The 23,003-nt window shown below is 37.6% G+C and overlaps 1 long non-coding RNA gene across 3 annotated transcripts; it reads right to left on the bottom strand.

Annotated features, from left to right (window-relative positions):
* Window positions 1-10,586: 10,586 nt before the first annotated feature.
* LOC113349521 lies at window positions 10,587-21,189 on the bottom strand. Of its 3 annotated transcripts, none has more exons than XR_003360229.1 (18): window positions 21,054-21,189; window positions 20,039-20,096; window positions 19,399-19,949; window positions 19,162-19,304; window positions 18,947-19,027; window positions 18,663-18,771; window positions 18,463-18,581; window positions 17,666-17,839; window positions 17,447-17,558; window positions 16,766-16,970; window positions 16,583-16,663; window positions 16,325-16,392; window positions 15,429-15,584; window positions 15,213-15,307; window positions 14,714-14,825; window positions 11,610-11,699; window positions 11,119-11,541; window positions 10,587-10,988 (listed from the first exon to the last, which is right to left on the bottom strand). It is a non-coding gene; the product is annotated as an uncharacterized LOC113349521 (long non-coding RNA). The 3 variants fall into 3 exon arrangements; XR_003360230.1 differs by having other exon boundaries at window positions 18,952-19,027; XR_003360228.1 differs by having other exon boundaries at window positions 18,956-19,027.
* Between the last annotated feature and the right edge of the window lie 1,814 nt (window positions 21,190-23,003).

Here is a 23,003-nt window from a genome sequence, read left to right as displayed (position 1 = left end):
TTTACAGCTGGATAAGATTAGGAGAGAGATAAAGATGAGAGGGACATCTTCTACACAGCTGGACTAATTACGTGTGATGAGTTGAATCAGTGCTGGAAAGATCTTTTGCCAGATGGAAAGCGGACTAACAAAGCAACCAAATGTATGTTTCTTCGACTCTCTCATAGTGCTCAGTAGAAACAACGTCTTCTTCGGTCTTCAACCGTTGATGATAAACTATCGAACCTCATAGAACCTTGAAAATTAACTCTTCTCTTCGATTTCTTGTTTTACTTATAAATTTCTACTTCCATTTGGCCTTATTGAACAAAACGTAACGATGATTTTTCATTTTACAAAAATAACAAGACAAAAATTTAAATGGCCATGAGAGAAGGACTTTAGAACTTGGATCTTCGCAACTTGTGATGTCTTGGTATCATGAACTTCAACAACTTATATCATTTGTTCTTATAACTTTTTGTAACTAAGTCTTCAACTTTGATTTTTGAAATATTCTTTTCTATTGTTACTTCTAAACCTTAAACGTCTTCAACTTTCTTCATATATTTTGATGTCGCTCCGCTTGTTGATGATGATAAGTTTCTACTGAGAGAGTCGTAATAATCCAGTAACTAAGACTACATTGTGAGGTTGCTTTGTCTTTCTGGCATTTCCTCCTGACCTACTCTCCTTTCCATCATAGATGGTTAGGTCCATCACGGTTACCCTCTAAAAGGAACAAGTTCTCTCATGAATTTCAAGGATCTCAATGTTTTTTTCTCTAATGTCTCAATAGGTTGTTATCTCTAGCATTTCAATTTCTATCTTTTCGGTGAGAAACAGTATGTAAACTTAGCTAACCGGGTACTATGTGACGCTAGAAGTTTCAAAAATGCGACTAAAATACCCCCAAACTTAAATCTAACATTGTCCTCAATGTTCTAAAGATAAAATTAAAATCATGAACAAGGAGAAACTGTTACCACTTGAAGCAAAAGAGATAAGGAAACATATTACCGTGTCACAAGAATATTGGGTTACCTCCCAAGAAGTGCTAAGTTTAAAGTCTTCAGCCAGACATTGGAAGAATTAGTCACCTCATAGAATCATATAGAAGTAGCCGGAATAACGAACATACCCTTGTTTAAGACAACTACATCTAGTTGTGGCTCAGGTTCAGGTTCTATAACTGAGTCTAGATAACAGGTTTTCATCGGTTGGATTTCCTCAAAGATAAGATCCGGTTCAGGTATTAGAGTCTGAAAAAACTCAACTAAGAACTTAGAAGCACATAACAACAACCTGAATAACTGGGAATCCTCTAAGTCAATCAGATTTGACTCACACAGCTGACCAGAATGAAAGAGGTGGTCTTTCTTAAGAAAATGTGTCGACCCTAATATCCTAAAGTGATTAGGTTTAGTCTCAAAACTTAATAACCGACACATCTTAAAATCAAAAGTTCCCACAATTGGAAGAAAAGTTTTTGGTGGGAAAACAAAGTCAATCTTGGTATCATAGCCTGGGTTAACCACATCAACCAGAGGATGGGTTTCTAACAACTGAGCTTCTTTCTGGACATCATTAGGTTCGGGAAAACGTGTATGAAGATAATCTTGTAAGATGGTTGAGGAACAAATGTCAAGTCCTACAAGGGTACTTAAGAGTTAAAGCACACGGAGAATGATAATCACCCCCAAACTTAGAGTTTTCTGTGTCTCTAGAAAGACTAGTCACAACTTCCCTAATTTCTAGGTCATCATATTCCTGAAAATGGTCAATTTCTTCTTCTAAGTCTGGTCCATCCTCACTCATCTCTACGAGTTTATCATCTTCTAAGACCAGTGTTTCTAAATCTCTAGATTCTAAAACAGGATTCTCAGGGTAAACTCTTTCCTATAAACCATCATCACAATCATATAAAGGATTATCAGAGAAAGTTTCATATAAAGGCTCATCAACTAAGGTTTTAATCATAGTTACCTCCTCCGATTCACTGATAGGCACATCAAATAATGGATTATCCAACATACTGCAGGCTAAAGGATCATGAACTACACCGTCTAAAATGGTGGTATCTCTAGTCAAATCCACATCCTTTTGAATAGGTGAATAATTATTAAAATTATTTGGATTTGTATTAGAAACAACACTATCATTATAAAGCTCAATCGGAGTAACAAATTCCTGATCAATATGCCTACATATATCATGTTCTTCATCAATACTATCCTCATCATAATCATCACTATAATAACATGAAAATGATCGAACCTTATCAAAACAACTAGTGTTACCAATTCTAACCTCGTCATCTTGATTATGTGAATAAAAACTATCCTTATTTTCGAGGGTGGTATTGGGAAAACTACACTGGAAATTAAGACTATCCTGAGCAAGTTTTTCCACAATCCTATTTGTATTCTCAGTAAATTGCTTGAGGGTCTCTTATAGAGATATCTTAGTTGACCGCTCTACGGACTCTTCTGGGAGAAGAATATTATAAGTATCTTTCATAAATAAATTCCGTGCTGACTCATTGAAACTCTTGAGAGACTCTTCTAGAGAAATAGAAGGATTGTTTTGCTCGTATGACCTGTGGGTATGTGGATAATAATTGGGCTCAAAATGGTATGGACCATAACCTTCAAAGGTTTCGCGTTCCCAATCACTATTCACACTATGGTCATAAAAAGGATAATGTCTAAGCTGCTCAGTCGGATACTCATTGTATTGGCTATTATAATACCAGTTCGACATCCTAACTGCAAGGGAATTCTAAACAAACACAAAGAAGGCTGACTCGACCACAACAAGCCTATTTTATCTAGCAAACAAAAAGCATGATGGCTCCACTTAGATTGTTTCTGGACCAACTTCTAATCCTTCGAAAGGAATTCGTTACAATCTGAGCAAACCCCTCTGGAATCAATCCGAGTCAAAGAAGTTGAATAGAGGCGAGGGAAGCTGCGTGGAGATTTGATACCCAAGGCCTCACCACATTACAAGGCGGCGCAGTCACGTATTCAACTCACAGAAACCATCATGAACTTCGAAGTATGCTTAAAAGAGTAACCAATATTTCTCGAAAGACTTTCCTATTAAGCTTGTTACCCTATCGGTCTCGTTCTAGTCAAAATTTTAGGCTTAGGTTCGCGTAGGTTACGTGTTCCTAAGGCTGGCAAGAAGGAAACGATGATGAAATCCGAGTCCTTATCTTTATTTGGCCAGGCCTTGCCCTTTACTAGAAAATTAAATCCGATTTCAGGTCCTCAACATATATGCATACAAAATCATCCAGTAAACCCGCTGAAAGGGGATTCGCGGGTGTTTAGAATTCTTACCTCCCGTTCCAGACGGGGGATGAACCGTTGAAGTCGACTCGGGCCACGACACCTATGTCATGTACGAACTCGAGGGGCCGAGGCGATATCGTAATCGCGCGTCCTTCTCTGCAAACAGTCTATTTAAAAGTACCCTTTCGTAGGGTTTTAAAAAACAAATAAATAAAAATGTCCAATGTCCAAAAATAAAAATAAAAATGTCCAAAAATAAAACTTTACAAAAATAAAAGAAAAAAACTTAACTACAGTTTCTAAAAAAAAAAAATAGAATATCTATATACAAAAATTTTCTTCTTCACTCCTTTTGGATTCCTCCTTTCTTTTCTTCTTTGGCTTCACTTTTGTTTTCAGCACTTTCTCCCCTTTTCTTATACAGTTCCAAATCTGAAAGCAAACAAGAAAAATACCAAAAGGCGTAAAAAGGAACAAATAAAAAAAAAACCTAAAAAAAAAATTATAAACAAATCCGCGTCGGCGGCGCCAAAAATTGATGTGTTTTCAAAGTTGTTGTAGTAAAATGATTCGTTTACTCAGACTTGTTGAAATTGTTTTTAGGATTAATAAAGGAAAAACACTAAAAATATACAAATTATGTCACAAGATGAAGAAACGCTGAGACGCGGGATTCCACTACTTTTCATATTGTTATGGTTCAGTCATTAACTCTAAACAATATAGCTCAAACAAAAAAAGTTGTGACTCTAGTTCTTTGCCAATTAAATCTAAGCATGCGGCATCTAACAAAATAACAAATAATTAATAGAAATCATAAAGCAATTAAATCTATGCAAAAGTCAATAAAAGAATTAATTCATTTACCACAATCATGAAAAGTTGCTTCCTCCGTTGTCCCAGTGATGGGGTCTAGCTCCGCATGGTGAAAACACACTCAAAGGAATTTTTCATTGCTCAAAAAGGTGTTTACAAGGAGAAAATGGAGAAATAATTCAAAATCGGATTTGTAACAATTATATTTGTTACAAACCAGAGAACTACGACCCTCGGGTGTGGGTCGTATTGCTGTAGCATATAAGACTGTCCGGAGACTGCGTATACACTGTAGCAAAAATGACTGCTTCTTGTAGTCTTATGTTCTTTGTATGTTCTTCAATGGCAGCAGCAGAGACAATCTCTGCAACTCCCGATTCTCTGCTGTATTCTCACCCCTAACTCTTCATTCCTTTCTCAGACATCCCATAACCTTATTTATACTCGACATACCCCTTGAATCTTCAAAATATCTTGTCATTAAGTTCATTAATCTTCACGGGTATTGTTTCCTTCTTTATATTCTTTTCTCCATTCTCACGTGTTATCTACAGTTGAACTCCACCGGAGCATGTTGTGTACACAATCAGTTAGAAGAAAAATCGCTCCACACACGCGCGGGTCTCCCAAATATATAGCAGATGAGTCACAAAGATTATTTTCTTCCCTGCTTTAGAACGAGCACCAAATGTAACAGAATTTTGCTGCTCAAAACACGTGACGACATGTGTACATGGTAATCAATAAAATACTGTCTGAATCTCTGGAAAATCTCCAACAATATCCACAGAAATCTTCCAAGTATAACCCATAAAATCTTGTGAAAATTTGTTATCCCTGTTTCATGCGAATCCATGGATATCTTCTTCTATTTTCGAACATAAGCCCATTACCCATCCTGTTACGATGTAACAGGTCCAAACTGCTTCAACTCCGTGAAAAAGATCGAGTAAACTCTCCCAAAACTTGATTCAGTAAATCTCAGCAATCCCGTGAACTCCACACCTCTGTTTCCTTCTAACTCGAGTTCTAGCCAATTCTGATAACTAAGCAAGACCATACCACGCCCGTGAGTCCGAGACAAGTCTTCCCAATCAATTACGGCCATTGAGTCTCACTGAATCACACAAAAACTCCAACCCTAATTCTGCGTTCTTCCCACAGTTTTCCCGCCAATTTTTAGTTTTCAAACAAATAAGGAAAGGTTCCCCTATCCAGAGTAGGGGGTGTGAATAGTAGATGCCATGAGGGGTGCCTCTGGTCAGATGCTTGGGTGCAAATATCATTTAGGTGCCCTTATCCACAATGAAAGTCCGCTTAGCAATTGTCCTCCGGGGGCGCTCCGAGCAACTTTTCGAGCCGAATTTTTCAACAATATTTATTTCCAAAAGACACACAAAACACCATAATAAGGACGAAAACGAGTACTAACAATACGAAACATTAAGGACAAAATACACACATAAATGTGTCTATCAACCACTTCTGTTTGTCCGTCTGTTTGTGGATGAAAAGCTGTACTCTTCTTCAACCTAGTGTCCATCATCTTCCATAAAGAATCTCAATAGTGACTAAGGAATCGACTATCCCTATCAGAAATAATCGAAGTAGCTAAACCAAAATGCTTCCACACATGCTCAAAGAAGAGCTTTGCTGCACCGGCTCCCGTAACCGTCTTTGTACATGGAATTAATGCAATCATCTTGTTGAATCGGTCGACCACAACGAACAAGTAATCATAACCAGACTTGGTCTTCGGTAAACCGCCAAGAAAATCCATAGAAATACTCTCCCAAGTCCTTGATGGTACTGGTAATGGTAGATACAACCCATGTTTTATGTTGGAAGGTTTAGATGTGCTGCACAACTTACACCCTCTAACCAACTTATCCACATCATTTTGCATCTTTGGCCAAAAGACATAACGATGAAGGTTAAGAAGATTTTTATTCATCCCAAAGTGTCCAGTAACTCGGGATGTGTGTGCCTCTCTTAACCATTGTAAACGATCTTCATCTTCTGGAAAGCAAAGTAATTGACCCTTATACAACAATCCATCCCGGAGTTCAAACTCCCTTTCAAACCACTCTTTACACCTTCTAATATCTTCTTGAAGTCTTTTCTAGATGCGTATGACTCTGCATACTCTTGAGGAATAGTCGATTGAATTCTCATGGCCACCATTAATGCTCGAATTGGTGGACGAGACAACATATCTGCCAACTTGTTTGTTACTCCCTTCTTGTACTTAATGAGAATGTCGAAACTCATCAAGTAAGACATCCACTTCATGTGTCGGGCTTGTTGTAGTTTCGTCTGTGCATGTAGATACTCCAATGGTTTATGATCTGAATGTACCACTACCTCTTTATCTAAGAGATACACTCGTCAATGCTTGATACATTGATATAAAGCATAAAATTATTTTTCATAAGGTGCGTAGTTATTAATAGCACCTGAGAACAATTCTGAATGGTACTCCACTAGTTTATCATCCTGTAACAACACTCCTCCCAATGCACAGTTAGAAGCGTCGGTCTCAACTTCAAAAGTACGCTGTAAGTTAGGAAATGCCAACACCGGTGCTTCTGAAATCTTCCTTTTAAGTAACTGAAAGCGTCTTCATGGGTTTGTTGCCATTCAAATTTTTCCTTAGCTCCCGTCAAACCATGTAATGGTCCTGCAATATTCGAAAAATGTCGGATAAACTTACGCAAATAGGTGCAAGCCCCTAAGAAACTCCTGATTTCAGTTACATCACTAGGTCTAGGCCACTTAGTGATCACTTCAAGCTATCTTCGATCAATCTTCTGTTGTCCACCCCCAACAATGAATCCAAGGTACACCAACTCCTCCTTTCCAAAATCACACTTCTTTACGTTCAACTTCAGCTGACCTTCATGTAACACTTTAAACACCTTCTCAACGTGAACGAGATGCTCTTCCCAATTTCTGTTGTATATTAGGATATCATCCAAGTAAAAAATCACAAAATCTTCTATAAAAGGTCGTAACAAATCATTCATCAAACGCATAAACGTCGCTGGAGCGTTATACAAACCAAAAGGCATCACAAACCATTCGAACAAGCCTTGTTTGGTTTTGAAAGCAGTCTTCCATGTATCATCTTATCAAACTCTCATCTGGTGGTATCCGAACTTGAAATCTAACTTTGTAAAGACTCGAGCTTTCTCCAACTGATCCATCATGTCGTCTATCCTAGGTAGAGGGTAACGATTCTTGATAGTGATCTTGTTCAATGCTCTATAGTCAATACACATACGCCAGCCTCCATATTTCTTTGGTACAAACAATACCACTGATCCACAAGGTGAAGCACTTGTCACTATCATTCCTAATTCTAGGAGTTCCTGGACTTGTTTCTTAACCTCATCAGATTCCTCGACGGTTGTGCGATAAAGACCTACATTAGGCAGAGAACTCTCTCCGGTCAACATGATTTCATGCTCCACACTCCTCTTTGGCGGTAACCCTGTGACATCAAAAAATAAATCCTTGTATTTCAGCTTCAACCTTTCTAGGTTGCCTTCTTGTTGAGCAGTCAAGGATGCTAAACATACTCTACTCGGCTCCTCTTCAAGAGAACGGACCACAAGAAGAATGAAATTTGTGCTAGCATTCACCAACCCTTTATCCTGAGTGGCTGTGATCAAGCTTTCTCCCTCAAGAGGAGAATCTATAGCCCGAATCACAAAACTTTCCCCATTTTTGGTAAAGGTATACTTTTGTTCCCTCCTGTGTAGAGTTGCATCTCTATCCCATAGGTAATGACTACCTAGTACTACCTGGCAGACATCCAAAGGAATTACGTCACATATAACTTCGTCAATATATGACTCATATAGAGAAAATTTGAACGTGCACTGTTGTGAAACTTGTAAGCGTCCTTCCTTTTGAAGCCATCCTAAAGGGTATGGTTTTGGATGTTTGATAGTCTTTAATCCTAATTTTTGCACCAAAGAATTTGAACGTAAACTCTTCTGACTTCCCGGGTCAATAACAACATCAACTAGTGATGTTTTGACTTGCATCTACACTGTGAAGAGTGTTAGAGCACTTCTCGGTCGAACTCGCATGCGCTGCTATCTCAAGCATGTTTGTCAATATTAGTGATCAAAACTATATGTCTTGATTTCTAGTTTACTTATGACTAAGTCTCCGTCTAAGATAGTTAAGTGCAGTTGAGCTCCAGACTCCATGACAATCATCTTACGAAGACGAAGAACTACTCGAGGAATAAGTGGAACTTCATCCGACAAAAAGGTATGTGGAGCCTTGAACTTATCTGTCACTCAAAATTCTATTTTATCTCCTACTCTTGAGACAAAGTCGTATAAATATGATAATTTTCAGACATACACATTTGCTATTTCGAGCCGAGTTTACTCGTGTATCTTTTTCTCGAAATATGTGTGGGTGAGCTTTTGCTTTAACCGTTTTCATCTTTACCCATGACGAAAGTCATGATTTCGCTTCAATCTTGAAAATATCTTTGATGACGATAGTCGTGAATAACGATTGTTATAACATTATAGAAGAATGTTTCAATGATTGAAATGTAGAGTTGAGATTAACAACTATGGATATAAGCATATATAGTGTGTTCGCACATTAGTGTATAAATCCATGTGCCGGAAACCAAGCGTGTGCATATGTGTGCATGCGGTATTGGTGAAGGAGACAAGTTGAGTACACGTACCCGTACGCGTACCTGCGGAAGTTTTCGAACCGAAAATTTCTGCTGAGTTTGTAAGTTTGCAAACTAGTAAACCAGTCACCTTAGGTACGCATACCCGTACGCATACCCACGGAAGTTTTCGAACCGAAAATTTATGCTGAGTTTGTAAACTCAAATCTGGTGGCTAAGGTACGCATACCCGTACGCGTACCCAAGCTGGTTATTTCTCAAATCGGTAGTTCATGAACTTAAAACAATAAATTATAAGGAATGCAATATTTGCAAACCGTGGCTATATTATTCATGAATTGATTCAAGTGAATCAAACCGATTTTGTTTCAATTGTGTATATGAATAAAAAGACCTAAGCAATTGAACAACTCTTGAACTAGTTCTTATGAGTCATTTGAACTAGTTATGAGAAAGATGAATACGGTTAATATGAAAGTACTCATATGGCTAACCATTGGTTAACTATTTTTGAACCAACTAAGTGTACACGTTTAGGTACGGTTACTCAAACCTAAATGAATACATTTCATTTGTGTGTGACATGCTAAGTTTCGATCTAACAGTTGAAAGATATTAGCTTGGTTGAATCTGGTTTTCATCTAACGGTGAATATTAAATGCTTTGTCACCATGGTAACTTGGATTGTAAACCCTGATTTTAAAACAATATAAAGGAGACATCTAGCAACTGGAAAAACTAATCCCCACACCTCCTGTGTGATACTAGTTGGTTTTGCTAGAGTCAATTCTCTTTTAACCTTAGGTTTCTTCTCGAGACCCTGTAGGTTAACGACTGAAATACTTCATTGGGATTGTGAAGCCAGACGAAACTACTTTCTTGTAATTGAGCGATTTGATATTGCCATTTTCTATCGTACGAGTTCAATTGAATAATTGACTTGAGATTATATCTCCGATAGGGCAAGATAAAAAGAAATCACAACCATCTTCGTCTCATCGTTTGTGATTCCACAATATCTAGTTTCGCTACCATACGATTTAGATTATTGTGAGGTGATTGATAATACTAGGCTGTTCTTCGGGAATATATGTCTGGGTTATCAATTAGTTCATGTTCACCTTGATTTATCAAAAGACGGAACAAAACTCATAGGTTTATCTGTAGGAGACAGATTTATCTATCATCATAGACTTTTCTGTGTGATACAGATTTGTTTATTGAAGTCTTCGACTTTGGGTCGTAACAACTCTTAGTTGTGGGTGAGATCAACTAAGGGAATCAAGTGCGTAGTATCCTGCTGGGATCATAGACGTAAGGAGCGCAACTGTACCTTGAATCAGTGTGAGATTGATTAGGATTCAACTACAGTCCAGACCGAAGTTAGTTTGTAGTAGACTAGTGTCTGTAACGGCTTAATACAGTGTGGTGTTCAATATGGACTAGGTCCCGAGGTTTTTCTGTATTTGTGGTTTCCTCGTTAACAAAATTTTTGGTGTCTGTGTTATTTCTATTCCGCATTATATTTTGTTATATAATTGAAATATCACAGGTTATGCGTTATGATCAATCAATTAGAATATCCAACCTATGGTTGTTGATTTAAATTGACTGACAATTGTCTTCTTCTTCTTAAGTTTTGTTGGTTTTCTCTTTTTTGTAACCTTCAAAAAAAAAAAAACTTTATTTCTGCTCAGTATTTAACAGCTTGCACTACTTTATTGGGGTTATTCTTTGTAAGCAAAATCTGCTTGGAGTACTTCATAAATAAATAACTTTAAAGTAGAGATGGTCTATCGAGGAGATTTGTATAACTAAGATAATGAGGCAAAGAACATTTCTATTCCAACGAGTCGTGTCACATTTCATAATTTAAAGAATCAAAAGCACAGAGAATCATCAAAATTTCATAAAGAAAGTAAGGGTTTAAATGAAAATTACTGCATTTTTCCCAACTCCAAATTCTCATCCTCTTCTACAGAATCTTCATCTTCTTTACTCTTTCCGCTTATGATCTCATCTTGATCTCATCTTCTTATTATGATTTTGGGTTCGTGCTGCATTAACATTGTTGTAGATCATCATCAAAATCAACTCGAAGCTTACTCTACTGAACTTCAGTTTCATTTTTCTTTAATTTTATCCACCTCTCTCACTCTCACGCATCAAAATCAAAATTTCGGACCTGCTTTCACGTCGTCAGCTAATCTTCAGAGTAGATCTTCCTGACAAACGAGGAACATGTAGCCAAAAATGAGAACAGAGGAAAGACATACCAATTTGGAGTAAACTCGGGACCAATGAAGAGCGCACAGGAAACAATCTACACGAAGCCAAAATACAGGAAAGACATACCAATTTGGTTATTTCCAGCTCGAGGTGAAAGACCTGGCAGACGAAGAGGTAAACCGTGGATGAACCATATGTCAAATAAGCCCTCCACCAAAAATATTTGTCTTCACAGCAGAGCTGGAAGTAACTGAGCACGATCGTTATCTCCGCACAAGTGACCAGAAGGAAAACAAAGACGAACACAAAACCAAAGATGTAGCAGAATTGGTTGAGCCATATTGGTGTCAAGATGAAGAAAAGTTCAATGGAGACTGCATCATATGGAAGTATTCCTCCAATAACAACAGGAAAAACTGGCTTCATGTATTTCTCTTGGAACCTTGTTTGTCTTGACGGGATCCTCGATTGCTGGCTTTTGAATCCCAAGTAACTACCAACAAAAACTAATGGAACAGATACGAGCAGAACGTGTGAAAAGAGAAGTACCTGAAAAGAAACATCATATGTGAATATGACCTCTTTATCTGCATCAACCTCCTGAGGAAATGTACAACCTTATGGCATGACTTTGGTGGTTGGATTGCGTGTAACTAATTGAGCACTCTTCTCTTCCTTTCATGATAATCTTTCAGAAACAGTGAGAACTGAGAACACAATAAGCAGAAAGTGGAATTTAAACATAAGACAAAAAAAATTATTTATGTTCTGCTACTCCAACAATGGAACGAAAATGAGGTGACAAAAAGAACAGACAAAGACGAGAACGTGAAGACATGTGGGGGAATCATCAAGCGTGTGAAAACTGTAGATGATAAATACTAGTATTTCTTTTTCTGAAAACGCAAAAGAACAGCTGATGCTTGCACACACGTGGCTTAACAAAAACTCCTACCAGATATGATTGAAAATCATCAAAAGGAAAGGACCTAAATATATGAATCACCAAATGGCACCCTGCAAGTATCAGCAATAGCCCATAGCTATGCAGATGATTGAAAGAAAAGAAAAATGTTTAACAGAAAGAAAATATATTATATATTCGGAACGAAATTCAAGCAAAGAAACTGTTTTACACCAAAATGCTGCTCTAACTTGCAAGGCAGATGGGTCATTTCTTTCCAAAAATAGGACGCATGATAAGAAAGTGAAACACAAAGCACGATAAGAAAGTGAAACATGTAATGCTAGTCCTAACCGATCATCCCCAGAACCCACAGAATTATCCCCCAAGTGGAAACTACCAATCCCGACATATAGAGACACGGAATTGCCTATTTCCTGATAGATAGACGCCACAGATGAGAAAGCTGGTGCGTCCTGAGTTATAGAAGGCGTACCCTAGGCGCCAGGCCGCCAAAAAATTTGGCCTTTTGGCACTAGGCGTTTTGGCGCCTATTCCCCAATTTTGGACCGATTTTATAAAAATCAGCATGGGCCTGGGCACCGCTTTAGCCTAATAAGTAACTTAGCCAAGGTTTTCATAAGAACGATTTTTTGGGGACCATGGTTTTTTTGGGGACCATGATTTTATTTTGGGTAAAGAGATTAGAAGTAAATCTAGGTCACCCCTTATGTAGATATTTATATTAATACCTAAATTGCCCTCCTGATTAATTTTGGGTGATGATTAGTTAGTGTTAATAATAGTTAGTGTAATGATTAGTGAGATGATTAAGTTAAAGATAATTAGTGAGATTAAGAAATCAGATGGTTTTTCTTTTAAAGAAGTAGAATTATTGAGAGAGTAAAGTTAGAGAAGATGAAGAAGGAAAACATGAAAAACGATGGATTTTACCAACCACAACCGGAGGAAGGGTATTTGGGTACCCAGGTAGGCTTCAAACTTAGATAATGTTGGTTGAATTGCTCCAAACTTTCAAAAAAAATGAAATTTTTTATGTAGATTATATTTGGGCCAGTTCGGTTACCATATGTCAAGAACATGTAACCGAACACACCTGAAAGTGTAGTTCGGTTACGTTTTCCAAACACGCAGGTTACCGAACTCGCTCGTTAATGGTGGTTTTGGTCGTACAACGTAATGTTCGGTTACCTAGGATAAAATGGTAAGTAACCGAACTTTGAACTTAACAATTTATTTGGGTACATCTTGTGTGTTCGGTTAGTTCGCAAACTTCAACGCGACCAAGTTCCCATCCGAACTGCAGGTTAAAAGTAACCTAGTGTTAGAAGTTCGGTTGGTTCGCAACACATTTTGCGAATCAACCGAACTGGGCTTATGTATGCATATATGATATTAGGCAAACGTTCGGTTACTACGAAATTTATTTCTTGGCGAATTAGATAGAGTTCGGTTACGAAGTTTCAAAGGTAGAGTTCGGTTACAAAGAAAACTTAACATTTTTGCGAACGAACCGAACTTGTGGACTTCTCATTATTTTCGTAAACTAAAGTTCGGTGATATCCTTATTTTGCGAAGGAACCGAACTTATGGACTTGTGTTGTTCTAATACAAGGAGTTCGGTTAAAAGTACTTTTTTGCGAATCAACCGAACTCTGAGTTCGGTTAAGAAAAAATTAATTCTTGATAACCGAACTTTTCTCTGAAAAAAAACCTCCATTAAACCTCTCTGCAACTTCCATTTTCAACTCATTTTAATGATTACTTCTCATTTATTCAACCAAAAACGAATGACAAGTAATGGGTTTGTGAGAATATCTTTGTTAATGTTTTAAATTAAGCTATATATATATATATAGTGGTGGTGGTGGTTGGTGGTGGTGGTAATCGGAGGTTGTGGTGGTAATCAGTGGTTGGTGGTGGTGATAATCGGCGGTGGTGGGTGGTGGTGGTGGTAATCGGTGGTTGGTGGTGGTGATAATCAGAGGTGGTGGTGATGGTAATCCGCAATGGTGGGAGGTGGTGGTGGGAAGAGGTGGTGGTTATATATATATATATATATATATAGGTGGTTATTGGGTTGGTTTTAAATTAAATTAGGTTAAGGATAGGTTAGTCATTTCAATGTTTTAGGACACCCCTTATAACTATAGGGTAGGTGGCCTAATAGGACCATGGTCCCCAAAAAAAAACCATGGTCCCCAAAAAATCGTTCTTTCATAAAGGCCAATCACATGACTTTATATTTCTTAAAACCCTTGGGTTTTCTAATCTATCTTTTCCTTCTTCTCCTCTTTCTTTTGGCGTAGCCACTTCATCTCCTCTGCTTTCTTTTTGGTTCTTCAAAAATGGCTACTATCAACACAACAAGCACAGTACCCATACCAGAGAATGGTAAAGATATAGCATGGGAATGGGGTGAGAACAGAGAAGCTAACACAGACAAAATTTGGTGTAAACTTAGAATCTGCCAGGAGGGATTAATAGAACTGCTGTGTCGTTGTTTTAGGCATGAGTCTAACTTAGACAGTCTATAAGTTGGAAACAAAGAAAAAAAAAAAAAAACTTTAGTATTGCATTATCTATTTCAATGGTTTATTTTGCCCCTCCATCTCTTGCCTATATTATGTGTGCATTAATATTCTTCCCGGCTAGTCTCTCCAAGTGCCAGGCCTTATCCAGCCGCCTGACACCCACCTAGCGACTTTTAAAACTGAGGCCATCATCATGTAATGATCTCAACCAAAAAGAACATAAAAGATCAAAAATTGCAAATAGTCAAGAAATTTGTTATACCTGTATGCAGTAACCTCGAGACCAGTGATGTGGGCCATATCAGTCTCGGAATCCATGTGATAAATGACGTTGAAGCTGAGGTGGTTATTGATGAAATATTTTCATCTTTGCACTGCACCAGAAAGTTGATATAAGAGGCACAAATATGAGAACACATACTTTGCACGGAATTTAATTTAACGTGGCCGTAGCATAGTATCCAGTAAAACCAACACAGTCATAACTTGTGGATTGTGGTTCATCCTTCCTTTGTGTAAGGACTACAACTGGAAGGTTATCCAAAATCCTGTGTATCCACAGAGTGTTCATGCATAAATCTTTAAGATACAAATAACCCAGAGAACAAAAAAGGAATCACAACTGCAAAACGCAACAAGACAAAAACTCTAGCAAGACGCAACATACTAACATGCACTATCATCATCATACGTAATCATGTTTCTTGGCTCAAGAATAAAATGGGTGGGTGGTGGGGTGGGGGCAGGAGGATTCTACTTACATGTTTGCTCGGTACTCATCATCGATTTTCTCCTTAAAACTCTTTGAAGCCTCGGCATCAAGCTTCATATGGCATGCAAACTTTGCAAGTACGAACTGGAATACAAGTAAGAAACCAAAATAAAACATGGAACCATTGGTGAAGAACAGCAGCCTTCTAAGCACAAGCAATCGAGAGAAGGATTGGATATAAAACCAAAAATGAAGTAGGGCTCACTGTGTAAATGGACTCCTAATACCGATCACCTCAGAGAGCCCCTCCAAAATTTCAGCACTGTTCATAATTTTTACAATATCTGAGAATATAGTAGTCATAGGGAAGTTGCGTCTTTGTAGATGAAAGCTTGTTGACTTCTACTTGAGGGCCATCACCCTGCACAGAACAGCAAAACCACTGCACTGATTAGTGATAACTGAACAAAACTTGAGAAGTTAAGAACAGTAAACAAGATAGACAAAATGACTAGCAAAAACCAAATTGAACAAATAAAAAAGGATCTAAAACAGATATACAATAAGCTGATACGATATTTAAATCTGATCTGATCAATATTATAGAGGTCAATGTCCACAATAACATTTTAAGCGCGATAAGACTGACAAACCTATCTAATAAACAATGATCACTTCAATTCCGACAGGTCTTTCCAACTCTTAGATACCATATCGAGGAGATTTGTATGTCTGTGTAAGATTATAAACACGATAAGGGAAATAAACCCTACCCAGTAAACAATGCGCATTTAAAATTCCAACTGGTCTTGCCACAATTCCAGATTGTATAGCATAATTCAAAAGCACAGAGAAACTTCGAAATTTGCAGTAAAGAAATAAGGGGGGTTAGGGGTAAATTACTGAATTTTGCCTTTGCAGGATCATTAGAAGGTATAAACTTAGCAATATTAACATCCATATTCTCATCCTTTTCTTCATCTTGTTTAATCTTTCGACTTATAATTTTCCTCTTCTTATTCTGATTTTGGGTTGATGCTGCGATTCCCATCCCTACCTACTACTTCAACAGTTACATAAGGTACATGTACATCATATTAAAATATAAGTTGACCATAACACATTGTTTGACATGATGAGGCAGGCAGGCCAAATACATACCCGGTCAAAATAAGGTTTTCGTCATGGCAATCCACACAGTGCAGATCAGCATTGTGAGCCTTTTCAACCTGTTGACTCAAAAAGAAAGAAAAACACCCAGATCATGAGACTGCAAACCACAGCTCCACTCCTAGAGCACAAAGATCAAGCACAGACGAGCGATCTTGCTAGTTGCTAATGCTAATGCAAGTGAAAGCAGTGTATGGAAGAAAGGAAGAAAGATAGAAAAGGTTAGAATGAAAGAAGTAAAGAATTAACCTTGACAGTTGGACTTGTGCCGGTATTAGCTCCCATAGAATAAGGCAAGAATCATCACCCACACTAGAGAACTCTTGAGTACTACAGTACAAACAAAAGAAAATGTGTCAGAGAAAAAGACATTCACGAAACTGTTTGGAGAGCAAATAACCAGCAAACCGTTGTTGTATAACTGACGATCACCTTAATGGAAAAAACCGCACATCTTCAACAGTGACGTTATGCCCTTGGTAGATACCAAGTGGTCCAATACAAGGGCTCTAAGAAGCATTTTCACCAGCAGCTTTAGAGGGTGTTTTTTTACCCTGGCGATTTTGCAGAACCTTGGTCTATTGCTGCAGCAGATATATGATCCTGAATACTCCAAAAACCACTGACTTGTCATACCCTGGCATATAAGTCTAAGATTAGAAGGATCTAAAGGAAAATTTATATCAAATTCCAAGAAAGTAAATCAGGTCCAGGTGACCTCAATACGAACTATGAAGCTTTGAAGTTTGAACTTTCAAGAACAGTTATCTATATTCTAGTACATAATGATATTTCAGAAACATTTTACTACATATCCAGATCCAACATCTAGATTTTTATTTCCAAATTCAGGTCCAAATCAACAAGAATAATTATAGACGAAAACTCCGCATCCTAATGGGAAGTCATAGAACTCATTACTAGAACGCTTTGCAGAGCATAAGGCTCAAAAATATCATTAGTCTCGTACTGTAAGCTTAAGACATAAAACAAAGAAAAAACATTAATGGATTGATGCCAGACATGAGAAAGCTAATGCATCATCATGTACTGATCTCAACGAAACGAACACAAAAGCTCAAACTTCGCAAGGACTCAGCAAATCTCTTATACCTCTTTGGAGTTATCTTGAAACCAACAATGCGTGCCATATCAGTCTCGGGATCCATGTAATAAATGGCGTTGAAGCGGAGGTGGTTATTGATGAAATATTTTCATCTTTGCTCTGCACAAGAGAGTTGATATATAAGAGCATTGAGAACCATTGGTGAAGAACAGCAACACTAAGGGACAGGATATAAAGACGAAATGATACAGGAAGTGGAAGCTCACTGTGTAAATGGAGTTCTAAATCCGATCACCTCGAAGAGCCTCGCCTAAATTTTCAGCACTGTTCATGTTTATGCGGTACTCACTATCGATTTTCTCTTTAAAACTCTTTGAAGCCTCGGCATCCAGCTTCATATGCTATGCCACTTTGCAAGTAAGTTCGTCCTTAATGTTGCACTGGAATACAAGTAAAAAATCAAGTTTCAAGCCAGTATAAAAAAATTAAACCATTGGTGAAGAACAGCAACATTCTAAGCACGAGCATTTGAGAGAAGGATAAGATATAAAGACGAAATGATACAGGAAGTGGAAGCTCACTGTGTAAATGGAGTTCTAAATCAATCTAGCTAGGCTGATAAGTACCAGATTTCTTTAAGAAAACGAGGCTGCATATAATCTCAAATTGTTAATTATATAAGCTGAAAACACAGAACGTTAGTCCTAACATGGTCATTCCCCTGATACAAACCCCACGGAATCATCCCCCAAAAGGAAACTGCTATATCCAAAATATATACACACAGCATTGCCTATTTCCTGATCTTGTATGTTCCCCCTTCATTTACATTTTTGAACAAAAGTGTTTGCTCCTTCTTTCCTTTTTAGTTGAAACTCGATAATGTCTCGAATCCTGAACTCTGGTTGATTTCGTGATTTAAGTTTAAGACATGAAATAATTAAATAAAAACTAATGGATTGATGCCAGAGATGAAAAGGTAGGGCATCATCATGTACTGACTCTCAACAAAAAAAGAACACGAAACATCAAACATTGCAAGGAGACAACAAATCTATTATACCTGTTTGGAGTAACCTTGAAACCAACAATTCGGGCCACATCAGTCTCAGGATCCATGCGCATGTGGTACGTGACTCTGAAGATAAGGTGGTTAATAATGTAATATTTTCCATCTTTGCCCTGCACAAGAAAGTTGATATATAAGAACCCCAAAAACAAGAGCACCAAGTTTGCTCAGAAACTAATCTATCCACTACTTACCCCAGCGTAGTTTCTTTTAAAACCAATGCAGAAACCATGTTCGCAACTGGTGGCCTGTGTTCCATCCCTCCTTGGTCTAAGGACTGCAAGTGGAAGGTTGTCCAAAATCCTGTATTTCCATAAAGTGGCCATGTTTCAATCCTGTAAGATATAAATAACCCAGAGAACGAAAAAGCAACCAAAGCTACAAAACTCAGAAAGACGCAACATTTCATGCTAATATGAATAATCATCATACATTATCAGGTTTCTCGTCTCGAGAGTAATATATGGGGGAAACGAACCCTACTTACTACTCATCATCGGTTTTCTCCTTAAAATTCTTTGCAGCATCAGCATCAAAATTAGTATTCCCTCATGCTGAACTGGAATACAAGTAAAAAAATCAGTTTCAAACCAAAATAAAACATTGGTGAAGAAGAGCAACCCTCAAAGCACAATCATTTGAGAGAAAGATAGGGATATAAAAACAAAGATGATACAGGTAGTGGAGGCTCACAGTGTAAACCGAGTTCTCAATCCTATCACCGCCTCTCCTAAATTTTCAGCGCTGTTCATATTTTTATGTGGAATTAGAGTATTTCAGAAAATAGTAGTCATAGCAGATGAAAGCTTGTCGACTTTTACTTGAAGGCCATCACCCTGTGCAGAAACAACAACACCACTGGATGAATAAGCGGTAACTGAAAATCGAAAACGAAAACCCTGAAATTCAAAATCGGAATAAATAGCTTACCAGACGAGTTTGCAGATTTGAAAACCAAATCAGTAAATGCAAGGGGAACTTAGGGGGAGACCCAAAAAAAAATAGGGTTTTTCACAAAAATAGGCCCGTTTTTTTGGTGCTTTTCATTTCTAGGCCACTTTTTTTATTTATTGCTAAAGTAGGCAAGTTTTGACCAAAAGTGATGGATGGAAAGTTAGCACCGTTAGGTGCACTTAAAATGACAAGATAGTTCTTTGAATCGGTTATTTCGACCCAACCAGCTACTATGACTCTTTATACGTCATCACCCAGTGCGTACGTGGCAAGGCCCACGTGACACTGCTTACGTGGCACTCTTATCTTCTTCTCCATAATGATAGATGGGTTTTCCATTCACTGAGAAATGACTCTGGCGATCACTCATCATAACGCCAACTCCAGTAGCAGACAGGACTTTGCCACAGAGATTTGTCTTTCCTGATTTACAGAACTTGCATTCCTTGCATTCTGCTTGGTAACAAGGGATAACATGGTCCCCAGGTTGAACTTCAGTAACTCCTTCACCAACACTCTCACCAACCCTGTCCATGTAAATTTTAACACACACAAGTTCCAGTAAGTAATTTTAGTCACATTATAGGATTGTATATATCATATATAAGACACGTACCCAGCGGCCTCATGACCAAGAATGCAAGAGAAGAGTCCCTCAGGATCCTGCGTGCAAACTGATAAGAAAGAAAAAATAAAACTCAAACTGTATAACCACACGCCACCAAGACATAAGTCGTAACTCGTAAATGCGGCAAGAACATAATCATGAGAGCAAATGAATTATCTTGCCTGAACCCATTACTCCATTGTTATATCTTTTGCATACTACCACCAGTTCCCCCACCATCAAATCCATGTCCAAACAACTGATTCAACTTCATTTATCCTCCATACTGCTGCTCACCATCTCCACAGCATATCATTAAATATCGAACCAACAACATACACACAACTTTAAAACATGGTTCACAACAATAACACATACCCAAGCTTCACAACAATAACAGCTTCAGCTAGCACTCAAGCATTTCCTCAAACATGGTTCACGGCCATTGATCCCATGTTGATAAAAACATCCATCATCACTCAAACAATGCACATTAATGTCATCATTTACTTCTCAAGACTCCCTGCAGCGTCACTACCACCAACCAACATAGTAAATTCATCAACACCTGAATATCGATCACCAATTCCATTTCTTCACATAGAACACCAACAAATCATTCATGTCCTTTACCTGCAACTTGAATTTGATCAACACCCATTCCCTGAATTCCTTTGTTCTTCCACAATTTCAGAACTCCATTGAAATCCCCAATTTTAATTTGTCTTCTGCAATAGTCTAAATTAGCAACGCCAAATCAGTATACAACCCTAGATTTAACAACCTCAAGTCTTCCTCGAATCACCACTGATTAATTCATCTCCTTCATCTAAGATTCCACATCAACAACTCAACCTTATAAACCCTAATTTCTAATTCAGTTAACTGAAAAACTAAAATTAAACTCTATGCAATCATCTCCAGCACAATTAAGATCAAAAACCACCTATAATCTATCAAAACATAACACATTCACAGAACAATTTCAATAAATTCGAAACCCTAAAGTAAATCTCCGATTCACCTTTTCCGTGAACTCTGAATACGATAGTCGTATCATCACCACCTCTATCAGATAACCCTTGACCATTCCCTACCTCGTTCGATCTCAAAAGTCTCGATTTCAATTTCTAAAATCACCAACATCTGAAGAACATGGAAGAAAGAAAGAGACGAAAGAAGAAGAAAAGAAAAGAGAAATGATTTTCCTCGATTCCGGTTTTAGAAGAACCAGAGAGAAGAGAAGGTTAATTCTGTAATCTCCGCACACCCACGATATATCGCTAAGTGATATTTTGACGAGAATTTGTCCAGTCAACGCGATAAATTGACCGAGATGGTTAAAGTGGATGGAATCCGTTTAACTTGCCTAGTTTTGCAAGAAATAAAAAAAGTGGCCTAAAAATGAAAGTGAGGGTCCAGACCAGGCCTACTTCTGCATATATCCCAAAAAAATAATATTCTCGTTCTCAGGCCCACAATTAATTTTGTATACCGTGACACCCATAATTATATGAAATTATTATATGAATCAATACATAACTGGTTATGCATACTATCTTTTCAGGCATAACTCGTTATGCATACTATCTTTTTCAGGGGTATAATTGGCAGCGCAACTTGGACATAACATATCTAAAAATCCGCGCCTTAGAATTTTATAGATTTTATATCTTTGGAAATCTTTTTAAAAGAGCTACGCAACGAGTACAAACAAGAATATCAAATTTTTGTTTTTAACGAAAAAATCGGAGGTGATCCTCATTTTAGGGAATTTTTTTGAAAACTTGATACTTAACCATTATGCAGTCACCAAAAACAATGCATAACACATTCTGCAGACGCATAACGAATTATGCAACCATTTTTTCGACTGCATAACAAAGTTATGTAACCATTGTTTTGGTTGATTTTAGCCGTACATATAAAAAATTGATGCATAATGCAGTATGCATCCATATTTACGAATGCATATCAGGTTATGCATCTATTTTCTCGATGCATAATGCATTATGTAGCCATATTTTCGGACGCATAACAGGTTATGCAGGTTTTCTGGACTGCATAACAAGTTATGGAGCAAATTTTGTAGATGCATAACAGGTTATGCATCCATTTTCACGAATGCATAACATGTTATGCAGACAGTTTCTCGACTGAATGACATGTTATGCAGTCATAACCACATCATCATCTTCTTTCATGTTTCATTAACTCCCACGCAAACCATTATCTTTCAGTTATTCGGGGGCTCTTGGTCAAAATCATGTATTTACACCATCATCTTCTTTCATGTATTTACACCATCATCTGCAATTAAACCTGCATAACAGGTTATGCATGTTTTCTGGACTGCATAACAAGTTATGCAACAAATTTTGTAGATGCATAACAGGTTATGCATCCATTTTCACGAATGCATAACATGTTATGCAGACAGTTTCTCGACTGAATGACATGTTCTTCAGTCATAACCACATCATCATCTTCTTTCATGTTTCATTAACTCCCACGCAAACCATTATCTTTCAGTTATTCGGGGGCTCTTGGTCAAAATCATGTATTTACACCATCATCTTCTTTCATGTATTTACACCATCATCTGCAATTAAACCTGCATAACAGGTTATGCAGGTTTTCTGGACTGCATAACAAGTTATGCAACAAATTTTGTAGATGCATAACAGGTTATGCATCCATTTTCACGAATGCATAACATGTTATGCAGACAGTTTCTCGACTGAATGACATGTTCTGCAGTCATAACCACATCATCATCTTCTTTCATGTTTCATTAACTCCCACGCAAACCATTATCTTTCAGTTATTCGGGGGCTCTTGGTCAAAATCATGTATTTACACCATCATCTTCTTTCATGTATTTACACCATCATCTGCAATTAAACCTTCTTCACAACTCATCCAGTATTGCTTACTCCAACTCAATTCACGGCTGAGAGTTTCATAAAAATCT

The sequence above is a fragment of the Papaver somniferum genome, chromosome 2, assembly GCF_003573695.1.
Source record: "Papaver somniferum cultivar HN1 chromosome 2, ASM357369v1, whole genome shotgun sequence".
In the NCBI taxonomy this organism is placed as follows: domain Eukaryota; kingdom Viridiplantae; phylum Streptophyta; class Magnoliopsida; order Ranunculales; family Papaveraceae; genus Papaver; species Papaver somniferum.
This window is presented reverse-complemented; position numbering and strand designations above follow the sequence as displayed.